The sequence below is a fragment of the Belonocnema kinseyi genome, chromosome 2 (assembly GCF_010883055.1).
Source record: "Belonocnema kinseyi isolate 2016_QV_RU_SX_M_011 chromosome 2, B_treatae_v1, whole genome shotgun sequence".
NCBI classification, from domain to species: Eukaryota; Metazoa; Arthropoda; class Insecta; order Hymenoptera; family Cynipidae; genus Belonocnema; species Belonocnema kinseyi.
In genome coordinates, this window is record NC_046658.1 from 93,546,079 (window position 1) to 93,560,295 (window position 14,217).

Genomic DNA, 14,217 nt, shown 5'->3' on the forward strand with positions numbered 1-14,217 from the left:
AATAATATTAATATAATATTCAACACCTGAAAAAACATAGCTTTAAAATCGAAGCATCGAAACCTCGAAACATTTACGGGAATTCACTTAGATGACTGGATCGTAAGTTTCCATTTTCCTCATATCTACAATCCACTCGTCACTCAAGAATAATGAACCACAACAATCACTATTAATCAGGTCATTCTTCATTAGTCGAAGCACAGGTTAAGCAAACCACCGCCGCGCCATTTTGCTTGTCTGCACCGATCACACACACGTCAAGTTTTAGAAACCAGTAGTAGAGAAGTGCCGTAAGCGCCCATCGTTGTGCGCGAGTCGAGAATCTCCGCGCAGGCGCGTGCGGAGATGAAGTTGACGAGGTGCGTAGCGGAAACTGGTCACTCCCCACACACTCCCCTTCTAGTATTTACAATATTATTCTTTTTTATTGAAAAGATTACATAGGTTCAGGAAAAATCTATTTTAAATAATCAAGTTATTTTCTTCAGGTTGTCTGTATATGTATAAGAGTTTCATTGGTTCACGTGTGTGATTTGATTTTTTTTAAATATAGGAGCATTCGGTGTAATACTGGAATTCGTAATATTTTGGTACTAAAAGTCTTATGCAAAACAGTGTTTTGGTTGATTTCAACGCCTGACTTAATTATGCGCAATGTTTTTATCAAAAGTTTTATCGTAAAAAATATTGCACATGTGTATGCATGAGTTTGGCTCAATCTTATAGTCCTATCTACAAAATTTATCTTTATAGTTGCGAGGTAAAATTGTGGTGTATGACTTATTTTTTCGATAAATGTATGAGCGAAATCATTGGGGTAATGAGATTTTTTTTGTCGATTTAAATATAAAATCTTGTTTTCGTTTCTTATAAAGGTGTCAATAAGGGTTTCGTTTGTATTGTCTAGAGAATTGTACATTTTTTTGAGGAAATTTCAATGGAACCACATTGTTTTTCTTAAAACCATTATTTAAAATCCATATTATTACCATTAGAAAAAATAATACAATGCGAGAAGATTACAACGTGTGCGTCAGTCTATATATTTTTTATATCTAATATTTTGCTAGAGTTGAAAGAGACGTGAATACGTCGTGTCAGTCCTATATGTTAAAGGTCGCCATTTTCTTCACAGAATTTCGCAGGATTCAAGCAATGTGGCGCTGATGGCGTGTGGTCTGGTCCTTTTCGGTTGTTGGCTGGTTAGAGACCCTATTTTCCGAAGATGGGGTCATGATTTCTTTTTCAAAATTATGAAGAGTCGTAGGTTTGATTGATTTTTATACAGAGGTCGTATGTCGTATATCAGGAGTTTCTGAAGCTGTGAGATCAAGGGTTATGAGGGCTGGTTTTACATTTTCTAGTTGCACTTGCTACACAGATCCATCAACGTTTATTTCCATAAAGCGATCTCCTGTTCGCCCGGTAATCCGATGTGGTCGCGAATATGGAGGGTCGAGCGACTTCCTGGCTGCTCCCACGCGTAGGAAAACGTGTCAGCAGGTGGCTAAAGAATTTGACGCGAAACACGCCCTCTTGTGTCTGTGATCGACCAGTATTGGTTTGACACTTTTCATGTGAACTCGAAATTTGTCTAAAAATGCCTGAGGATCGGGAGTGCGTTCGTTGGGAATAACGAATTCGCCGGGTATGCGGAGCATTTTGCCGTAAAGATAGACGGCTGGGGATGAACAACCGTTCAAGACGCTAGTTCTAAGTCCAAGCATGACCGTTGACAACACGATTATCCACTCACGCGTGGCGTGATAAATTATCGCCGCCTGTAATGCGCGACGGAAGCGCTCTATCATGTCGTTTGAGGCCGGATCGGACAGTGTGGCTCGAATTCGATGGCAACCGATTAGCTTAAGTAAGGAATCCGTGAGTCGGGATGCGAATTGCCGACCTTGGTCGGTTGAGAGTGTTTCCGGGGAACCGAATCGAGCGACCCACCCGTTGAAGAAGGCTATACAGGCGGTGGCGCCCTCAATATTCCGAAGAGGGATAGCCTCTGTCGATCGAGAGAAACGTTCGATAATGGTAAGGATGTATTTGTAGCCCACGCAATAGGGCAGCGGGCCCACGATGTCCATACGCACATGTCTGAATCTTGCTTCTGGAACCACAAACTGGTACGGTTTAAGAATGGTATGACGTGTTACCTTGAAGCTTTGACAGTCCAGGCATGTTTTTGCCCATTTGGATATATCTTTGTGCATAGATGGCCAAACGTATATCTGTTTGTTCTGGCTGGTCACTTTAACACTCGGGAGCGATGGTTTTTGAAACATGTCAAACCCGCGTTTCCGTAAGATCGTTGTAATAATCGGGTGCAAGGTGTTGCCAGACAGGTTACATTAAACGGATGTTTTATTTGGACCCCACATGATCTTCCTAATACTTAAGAAAGAGTTGGAGGAAGTGCAGAACTGTTGCAATTCGGGCTCAGCTTCATGGGTTTCCGCGAGTTCTGTGAGTCGGACCTCTGCTGGAAGTGTCAATTCTCCTTCGGCCCTGGTTAAGGATCTTGAGATGGCGTCCGCGACTACATTATCGACACCGGGGAGGTGTTCAATAATGGTTGTGAATTGAGATATTAATGACAACTGGCGCTGCTGCTGGGGAGAGGCTTTTGCGGAGCATTGCATGAAGGCGTATATGAACGGCTTATGATCCGATGCGACTTTGAACTCGCACCCTTCTAAGAAGTGTCGAAAATATCTCACGGCCTTATAAGCCGCAGTTAGTTCTCTGTCGTACGTGCTATAATTGTATTGAGCCTGACTTAACTTCCTCGAAAAGAATGCGACGGGGCTCAACCCGCTGCTGAGAAGCTGCTCGAGTGATGCTCCAATGCCTGTGTCGGGCGCGTCGGTGACCAAGAGTGTCTCCGCTTCTTGGGAAGGGTGTGAAAGAATAGCGACCTCTGAAATATCGCGCTTAACTCTTTCGAGGGCTGCCTCAGCCTCGGGGTTCCACACTATCGCACGTAAATTGTTCTTCCGCGAGTTGACTAGGAACTTGTTTAGGGGTTCCTGAACGTCTGCTGCGTGACGCAAACTATGGCGTTAGAAGTTTGCGACACCGAGGAATTGGCGCAGTACAACGACGGTAGTGGGCTTGGTACACTGGATAATTACTGTGACTTTTTCTGGAGTTGGTTTGAAGCCCTTGCTGGTAATGAAGTCACCCAAGAGTTTTATTTTTGTCTATCCGAACTGGCTCTTGCCGGCGTTAATGCGCAGGGAGCATTTTTTTAATCTTTGGAGGACCGTGCGCAGGTGACGTTCATGCCCCTCGAAATCCGAGGACGCGATGAGTATATCATCTATATATGCGAACACGAAGTCCAAATCGCCCAAGACCTGAAAAATGTCTCTCTGAAATGATTGAACTGCGTTACGTAAACAGCACGTCATCACAAGGTACTCGAAGAGCCCGAAAGGAGTGGTCACTGCGGTATTCGGTATATCGCATTTCGCAATTAGAACTTGTAGTTTTCGCAATTAGAACTTGCAGTTGAGGAACCGGATATCGGTCGGGCACCGTCACGGCGTTCAGGCGATGATAGTCACCACAAATCCTGAATTTACCGTTACTCTTACGGGTCATGTGAATGGGTGAAGCCCATGGCTGCTTGAGGGTCTGCTGATACCCTGTTTTACTTCGTATTTGACCTGAGCTTTTGCTGATGTGTGTTTTTCCGAGTTTCGGCGGTGAGCTCTTTATGAAACGGGTGGACCACACGTGAGGATGTGGTGAATAACGCCGTCCGGTAACCACGAGGACGCCTGAGCCAAGCCGGTAACCTCCGGAAACTCGGTTAGTATTCTTGGGTACTCTAAAGAGCGATATATGGTGCTGACACTGTGGATCGGAGCACTCTTTACGAAACCCATGACGCATAAATTGGTCATGGGATCGATTAATTTGCAGTTACGCACGTCGACTATCAACCCATAGTGAGCCAGAAGGTAGGCACCTATGATTACGTAAGGCACTGCTGCCACGCAAAATCTCGGCGAAGATCGAGGCTCAGAGACAGTCGGCTTTATCCATGCGTTAAGATTCGAGTTTTATTTGCGGCAAATAAAACCAGCACTTCTGTTTTTTTATTGACGTTCGGTTTTGCGGAAAGGGTTGATATGTCTGACCCCGTATCCTCGACGAAAATCATGCCAGTTTCCCTATCTCTTATCTGGCGACGTTTTGTTTTACCGTCGAAACCCACTGTTTCTATGTGAGCAGAGTTGTTTATTTTGCCGGAATTTGTGGTTTGTTATTAATCCAAGAGCATGGCTTTATACATTTGAAAGCGTCTTTGCCAAATTTATAATGATACCAGTAGCGACTGGATTGATTCTGATTTCTATAGTCCCTAGAGCGCGACCTCGAGTGCGACCGTGAGCGATTACGGAACGATGAACGGTTACGATTTTCGAATTTTTCTTTTAATGCAGACTTCCGCTATTGAGCGATCAATTTGGTTGGTTTCCGGACTCTGAACTGAAGTTGCTGCAACCTGTGGGTTGGATACCGCTCCTAGATCTGATATCTTGTCAGCGAGTTCGGTCAATTATTGCAAGTCTTCGTCTTTGCTAGCAGGGAAGACCATCCTAAGGTTATGTGGAAGATGACCCGCAAATATTGCAAATATTTAATACCTCACTTTTAATAATTTTCGTAATCGAGCCTCGACGACAAGATAGTAGCTAATAATGATTCTTTTTTCTCTTTTCGAGAATACATGTCGGCCGGTTTAGGATCTAGTTCGATTATGTCGCGAATGGTAGTCATTACCTCCGGTTCGAGCTGCGTTATGACATAGACGGCTTTAGTGCCGTCGACGGTAACTTTGGCAGTGTTGAATGTTGATTCGATTTGCAAGGACCACAAACTTGGGTCAGACGCGATAAATTTCGGTATTTCAGGAACACGGTATGAATCTACGCGAGGGCCGTTGATTTGTTGAAGTTCCGTGACCGCAGTCCGCAAGGCGGCTAATTCTTCTGCACGAGCGGCCATGTCGTTTGATTTAAAATGACGTTACTGAAAACCCGATCGCAATCACAAGAACACAAGAAAGTACGATGTTAAAAAATGCTTAAATAAGGGAATGTGATTGTTCAGCTGGGAAGTCGCTCGAACACCCATAAAAGAATTTAAACCTTGACCATAGCGTCCATTGTATTGTTAAAGTCAACAGTCAATTGCACGCCTTATTTGACAAAAGTATTTGAGGTATCATGTCACATAACAATAGAATTTCAATGTTCAACCATATTGTTTATGTATAGTCTCTAACGTCGCAGTGTAATTTAAATATAAATAATTTTTATTGATCTCGGTTTTTACTCATTTTCACAAGATACAAACAATTTCTAATGATTTCTGTGCGCAATATAGGTTAAAAGAGTTCCTAGATTAATTTTATATTTATTTTATATAGCTATGCATGTTTATGAAGAGGAAAAAAAAATTTTAGTGAAGCATTGAGTTTCTGGATGATGTATCATGACATCATGAGTATGGCGGTTGCTGACTCCATGGGTTCTCTGCTAGCGCGTCTCCTTGGTAATGCGCCTTCCTGTCGATTTTTCCTCTTTTTCCTTTTTTTTATATTGGTGTAGGAATCAGTTTGGATGGTGTTGCAGGAGCTCCATAGTGATGACCAAGTGACAATTTATGATGGCGATTTATTGGACCATTAGGCGTGCACGGCATAATTTTGGGTGCGTGATTTGTCTCGCGGATTGCTGGTACTTTATTAAATTTGTATGTTCATTGCTTCGTTGAAGGTTTAAACTCCTTATTTATGAGGTCAAAGACTGGTAAGAGTTGTGATGCCTGAGATGTTCGTGAAGTTGCTGGGATGCAGTGCTGGCGTCCTTCATGGCATTCATTGTTTGCTCTACAAACATTAAAATCCCAATTTCTTGATTTTATTTAAAAGTGGATCGAGATATAAATAGAACCGCCGAAGTTTTTCGATGGGAAATCGTGCACCTTCGAATTTTCAAATTCAGAAAAAGAGCAATGGATTGCGCGCATAACCCAGTCATGTATATCGTCTCCTACTATATTCACACACACATAGACCTGTGATAGCATTGGAATGCAACTTGTTTCAGATCTGGGATCACTGGCACCCACACGCGGAATAACTTTTTCACTCGCTGAAATTAGGTAGGTGAAGATGTGTAATGGCGGATTTCAGCGGAAAGTATAGTCATAATTTAAACGCAGTCAAGCGGATACCGGCTTTCTTGTAAGGATTCTGTATTAATTGTAAATAGACAATTTTGGATAATGTCTAAATTCCAAAATTACAAACATTATTAGATACTCGATCCTCATGGGCGAGAGATGTTTCCTCCAAACGGATTTTACGTATTACTCAACAAGGAAAGTATATAGGGCATACGTTAAATTATAATTTTAGGTTAGGATCCAGTATTATCATTTTTCAAACATAAAAGTACTTTTTCAATAATAAGTAAGTTTTTTTTACACTTTTCATAGATAGAAGAAAAATGCACATATTATTGATAATTATTTTCAAAACCAAGTGTTTGAACATCTGATTAAATGGACGCCATACTTCGTCTATAGACCACATTAAATTATCCGGCTACAAATAACTTGACCCCGAGAGATCAAGTAAACTTCTAATCATAACAAATTTTGGATCATACTTTTAAAAAGGTCAATATGATATTCTTTACAGTCTCCATTAAAGAAGAGACTATTTTTCTTTGAAAAATTTCAAAATACACAAATTATTTATTTAAAATATCATTTTCAACCAAACCTTGTTTTTTATTGCTTCTTACCGCATTTTTAAAAATTATGTGATTTCAATGAATGCTGGTCTATTTTTTTGAAGAAAACAATTCACTACAATCTGGCCTCATTCAATTGTAAATGATAAATCAATTATTATAAAATAAAGTCTCTTTTCAAAACTATTGACAGCCTCATCGTTTGCAATAATAATTGCCCTGATACGATGGGAACAATTACAACCTTCTTTTTATGCTGTCCCATTTAAACATAAATAACAAACTTACAGCACCTCACATTCACGCCTTCAGAATTCATATTTGGCGCCAAACTTTCCTAGTCTCGTTAGAGCACCTAAATAGACGGGTATGTGCACCCGCCATTCTCGGTCCATGGAGTAGAGGGAGTAGGTATGAAACGTGTGCAATAAACGCGAGAATTGAAGCTCGACTGTAACAAAATTAGCTTTTTATATTAATAAATAATAATTTGAATTTCTTTATAGACGTGCTAGGAAACGTGTCAGTAAATATTTTTCTTTCTGAGTGTACTGAAATGGGGCTTAGAAGCCTTAATATTGAAGACCACATACAGCCTACACAGGTGCTTATTAAACGTAAGTAAAGCACCTATTTATTGAATTTAACATAGAAAAAATATATCAAACCAAATAAAATTAATGTATTACAAAATATTTACAAAGTGGTATACTCATTTTGTGCACATCATACAATTTACATGTTATACAGTCTAAAGTGTGTCGGCAGTATGTGGTCTTCACAATTACAGCTTCCACACCCCATTTCAGAACTCTCTGAAAGAAAAATATTTCTTCTCACGTTTCCCAGCAAGTTTATAAGGAAATTAAAACTATTATTTATTAATATAAAAAGCTAATTTGATCACAGTCGAGCTTCAATTCTCGCGTTTAATGCACGCGTTTTATACATGCTCACTCTACCCCAGTGGACACACAATTTGGCGACGTCTTTACGACATTGTTACGACATGGTTACGACACCTTTACGACATCCTATGTCCATGTCGTTCAGGTGTCTTGGCGATATCGTAAAGACATCGTCAGATCATACGACTTATTTACGATATCGTAAAGACATCTTAACGACATGAACATAGGATGTCGTTAAGTTGTCGTAAAGATGTTGTAACGATGTCGTAAATACGTCCCCAAATTTTGTATCCACTTGGACTCCATGGAACGAAAATGGCGGATATACATACTCATCTTTATAGTGCCCTAGTCTCGTTCAGACCACTCGGTCTCATTCAGTGTAACAACACCTTCCTCTACACTTTCCTAAACTTCGCCCCTTTTTCTGATTCACATATTGGTTTAAACGGGTGGTTATCTTGAACGTACCTATTGATAGCAGAGTAAACAACAGAGGTAAATATTCCTTTTTTTATATAATAATTTGTTTTTATAATTGAAAATTCGACTCCACGAGGTGAGATTAATAATTTTAGATGTAAATTCATCTCTTTAGTTAATAATTCAACTCTTTTAGGTTATGGGTCAATTATTTTTGGGTAAAAATTCGATTACTATGTTTCTATTTGGTCAAGAATTTATACTTATTTTTAATAAAAATTTTATTTTATGCTTGAAAACTTAAATATTTTGTATAAAATAGAACCATTTTGCTCAAAGTTATTTTCTTGTGTTGCAGATTTACAATTTGTTTCACAATTCGCATTTTTGGCTTAAAATGAACTCATTTTGTTGAAATTTGTATCACTCTTGACTGAAGAATCTTTCCTTCTTAAAAACTCAAATGATTTTTTGAAAATTCTTCTTTTTGCTTTCAAAATTCTTCCATTTGGAAAATTTCATATTTTTTGTTTAAATATAATTGTTTAGTGGAAAAACTATCTGTTTTAATAACAATTTAACCATTTTGAGAGAAAAAATCGTCTTTTAGTCCAATTTAATTATTTTTTAATTCAAAGTTAAACTTATTTTGGTTGAAATATAAACTATTACATTTTACCCCGAAAATATATATTTTTTGTTGGAAATTAACCAACTGAGGTAAAATTATGTAAAATATGTTTTACACTGTTTAATAATAATGCACAATTCGGAAGCCTTTACCAGTAGCCGGGTATTTAAGGGAAAAATTAGTAAAATTTATATTCCCGAAATATCACTATTGTATCCCTTGATATTTTGTATTGTAAAGTAATATATCATAGAAATTAATTCTATACTCTATTAATAAAGTATGGACGGGATTGAAAGAACACAAATCTTTAACAAGCGACAGCTTTAAAACATCTGATCGTATCAATTGAGATATGAAGAGTTAGGACTGTTGAACATCTGCGCACGTCGAAATTTAGACGTGCACAAATGTGTCGGTAAAAACATGGATGTGTCGCTAAAATTTGTTTATTTGCGTAAACCTTAGACAAAATTTACCTGAGATCAGAGTTATATTATATTATTAGGTATATTTACCAATAGAATTGAGGATTATTGCCAAGGACACGGCAAAAATATAGACAAGCCTCATATTTTCTAATCCAAGGAAAGAAATATTAACTATAATAATTTAATTGAAAATATAACTAATGAATATTATAGTGCTTGATTAGCTCATATACTCAAGATTAAAGTCGTCTATCTATTAGGTTTAGGCGTCAAACTTATCTTTCTGTGATATTTACATCGGATATAAGTCACATTCAGCAAATAAAATTTGGTTACAGGTTACTTTATAACTGATGTCACTATTTATGTAATCTTTTGTATCTTAAGAAAAACTGGTTATAAATAAACTAATATAAATTCTCCCAAGGAAGTTTCTTAATCACAAAAATATTATTCTTCATTTAATTGATATGTTATTTCTCTGAAACATAAGCTGCAAGATTAAAGCCATAAAACCTGAAACCACAAATCGCAGAAATTGTAAGTCCCAAAAAACGCCCCTGAATTGAAAGGCACACTCAAAGTCACCGTAACCAAATTTCAATCTTTCACGTTAACAAAGGATTTAAATATGAATTTAATTTGGACCCATAACCACAAGACCTAAAGCTATAAGTCTAAAAGATAAAATCACAAAAATATGGCTTACAAATATAAGGCCCAAATTGAAAATTTTGTATTGTTATTCCTCAGCCTTTTCATTCTGGAAATTGATCATTTCTAGGACGTAAGGATAGTAGTAATTTAAGTTTTTTTATAGGTACACTCAGAACGTTATTTTTTCGTTTCTTTAATATTATTTTTTCATTCAACTAATACATCCACAAAGATCAGAAAATTATTTGAAATTAGAGAAAAATTTGCATTGCAATAAAAAACTATTTCTGTGAAAGAAGACAATTTCCCTGTACCAAAAAAAAATTTCTTTAAATCAAAGAACGTTTTTTGACTTAATCACCCTGTGCTTTCACAATTTGAAATTTCTAAGTCAATCAAAGTTTTTCTTAAAAGTGCTGTAGTACCTAAACCAATATATATACATATTTGCCATTCTAACTTAATTGTTTAAAAATCTCAATTTAAAAAAAATTTTTTTTTAAATTGGTACCAATCTCAAAAGATGAATTTTTTACCTATTTTATAACTAATTTTAAAAAGAAAATGTGTATATCACTTGAAAATGTTTAGAAATTAAAAGTCTTCAAACTTCAATGATTTTTATTTTTAAATATTCATTTTTTGTGTAAAAAGGTAACACGATCTAAAATTATTGGTATAAAATTATATATAACTATTCCATATGAAGATTCTTTATTTTAGTTGAAAATTCATCTTCTTCATTAAAAATTAGACAAGTTTGCTAATTATTCGATATTTTTGTAAAAAATTTACTGTTTCACAATAAAAATGCAAGTGCTTGAGTTTGGTAGCAAATGTATACCTTTTAGTTAAATATTCAACTGTTTAGATAAATAGTTATCTTTCTAGTCAAAAATTCAAGTGCTCGGCTAAAAATTTATGTATTATTTTTAAATTCGTCTTTTTTAGTAGAAAATTATTTTTTCCGGTTGAAAATTTATATATTTACTTAAAAATTTCATTATTTCGTTGAGAATTAATCTACTTTGTAGAAAATTCGAAAATGTTGTGAAAAAGCTTAATTATGGTTAAAAGTTTAACGACTTAGCTGAAAAATCGTCTTTTTTTTGGTTGAAAATTCAACTACTTTGTTGGAAAATTCGAGTATTTGGTTGATAATTAACATTAAACAAATTCCAATGGTTTTTTATTTAAAATTGAAATTTCCTTGCGCTGAAATATTAATTACTGAATTTTCTGTTGAGAATTCAGCTTATGCGGAGTAATCTAGCATAATTTCATGTATTCCAGAGTAATCTTAGGTCATCCATACTAAGTTGGTGAGACGGTGCAAATTAAAAAATAAAATTATTATTTATTTTTTTAAAACCTCTGTACTTAAAAGAACTTTCTATAAAAGGTGATTTTGATATTAAAAAAAGAAAAATAACATCTCCTGTATTTTCGGCGTTCGAATACATTATTTATACTGACTTCGTGATCAAGATTGAATATGTAAAATCATGAAAAACGTACAATTGATCATAGCTGAAAACTAAACAACAAGGCCTTTATTGACAAACTGATTTTGGAACAGTGAATATTTCTTATAAAGGTTTTTAATAATAATTTTCATCAGAATAGTAAATAATGAATATTAAACTATATGTTAAAGAAATATATAATAAGTTTATTATTTAAAATAATCTGATAAATATATTTGTTAATAATTCTGTTTGGAAACACATCAACCTTTATAGGTTTTCGGGTACAACGTCAAATCCAAAAGCAGGGAGCTACATTTTATATTAAAAAAAATTTTTTTTATTCTTTTTGATAGCAATAAAAAAATCTTCTACAAGTCGAAATTAAAAAATATATTTATTTTCAAGCTACATTCCACTGCTAAATATTTTGTATGATTACTCAGGAATTACGTAATATGTGTTCGTGTTTTCCTCCACATTTAAAGAATATGATGTCCCCTTGATTTTATAAATAAAAAAAGGACAATTTACAGAATGGCAATTTACCGAAAGTGCGCACACGGTAGAGTTGGGTCGCGGTAATATTCTCCGTAATTTCAGCAAGAAAATCACCGTCATTACCGGTAACGTTTCTTTCGTTACCGCTCACGTTGGGATTACCATCTGTATGTTAAAATGTGAATGAATATGAATTTAAAAATACGTCGTTTTTGTTGATCATTTTCATGAAGAATAAACATCTTAACGCAAATCGTTGATTTATAAACATGTAACACGTGCTTTCAAAGACGAAGAAAATGTTCCTATAGAAATAATATAGGATTAAAATAGACTGAATTTTAATTGAATTTTAATAAACTGATTATGGAAATTACTCTCTTATTTCACGAGAAAATTGGTGTATTCGTTTATTGTATTCCATATTCTTACGCATATTTTATTGTTAGTACTTCAATAAAAAAATAAAATAAAACGTTTTTTTTGTAAACAATAGTATTGAATTTTTTTCATATTATATATACCTACTTAGAATGTTTTCCTGAAAGCATCCTCGTAACTCACCCTTATCTATTATATTACAGAAAATTACGTATTTGCCAATACCTTTTCAAAATATTTGGAAAAATATAATGTATCACTTCTTATTGATAATAAGTATATTAATAATACTTTTTTTATTCTTCATGATGGTGTGAAACTGCAAAATGCCTACACCGATTCATTAGATTAGGTTATACACCATCGAAACGTTATGTTCAAGAAATGTTTTTCATATACTTTTTTATGTAACAAACATACACGTAATTGCTGCCTACTCAATTTGCAAAGTATGAACAATTAAAAGGAACAATATTTTTGAAAATAATAATGTGCACATAGATTTTTAAGCAAACCCAAGTCCCAACGCAGAGGTTAAGGAACACTTTTAAACGTGAAAGTTTTTCCACAAGTTTTTTAATGTGACAAATATTCAAATTTATTCTTAAATTTAAAAAAATTTCGTTACTTTTCGTTACTGGAGAATTTTCTCTACTTTACCGGAAATTTCTACCGTTACCGGTAATTTCAGGTAACGACCCAACAGTAGCACACGGGTCTGTGCCCATTGCCGCTGGTGAAGCGCCAAATTCTGCCAACATACGCGATTCGTTTAAACAGAGTTTTTGTGCTCGCGTATCGAAGCTACAATCCAAAACTAAAATCGTATTTTCAAGTTTTACCTTCAAATTCTTTACCAACACTAAACTTTTTGGTCTTAGAATTTTCTAAATTTCTTTTTCCATCGCGCTCTGATAAGATATGCATAAAAATTTGAAAATCAAAAGATAAAGCAAATGTATACAAAAAGTTCGAAAAAAGGTCCTATTTTGAACTATGTAAAAGAGACTTTCGAATTTCTTGATTTTTCCTTTTGAATTTTAAATATTTGGTACGTATCTTAGCACAGCGCGATTGGCAAGAAACCTTAAAATATTATTGCCTTATAGTCCAATACTTTAGAATAAGATTTTTTAATAAAATCTTCGTTGACATTAAAATCTAACTTCATGCTAATAAATTAAACGTAATCATGCTTAATTTTAAATTTACCTTCATATTTTGTAAAGTTTACAATGAGTTTGTAAGTATTAAACTCAAAATGCTCAAGATTTTTAAAAATTCTTTAACTTTCACAGTGCTTCCTTTCGTTACATAATTCTTAGCGAAGTAAAAAAGCGAATAAATCTGTAATTTTAGACTACAAAAACTTATGCAAATAAATTAGAATTACATTCACAGCATATATTATTATAATAAAAATAAGCATTTCTGAGTTGAAATTTTGTCACAGGTTTATACTGCCCAACATGTCAAAGGCATTTCTGGTTAGAGTTGGATTTTTTTTTGATCATTTTGCACGGGACTCTCCTGCTATATATCATCAGTCATAGACGCATTTTTATAAAGCAATCAAGTTATATGATGAGAGCAGTCCTTCCAGACGTATTGGACAAAGCCTGGTTTTTACCTCATCATTGACGGACTGCGTTGCTGTCAAGTACACAATGGAGGGACCTACAGCTTAGGGTGGGTTCTGAACCACCAGAACCTCGGTAAAGGTAAATTGAAAATTTTTTAGAGGTACCGGCTCAGGGAACGAACCCCGGACCTCTGAGGGTGAAAGTCCGAGTGTCTAACCAACAGAACCACCGAGGCTCAGTTATAATAATATTATTATTATTATTACATAAAAAAACATTCCAGTGTTGAAATGTTGTCACAGGCTTATACTGCCCAACATGTCGAAGGCATTTTTGGTTAGAGTTAGATTTTTTTTTATTTGATCATTTTTGCACGGGGCTGTCCCGGTATATATCATCAGTCACGGACGCATTTTTATAATGCAATCAAGTGATCTGATGAGATCAG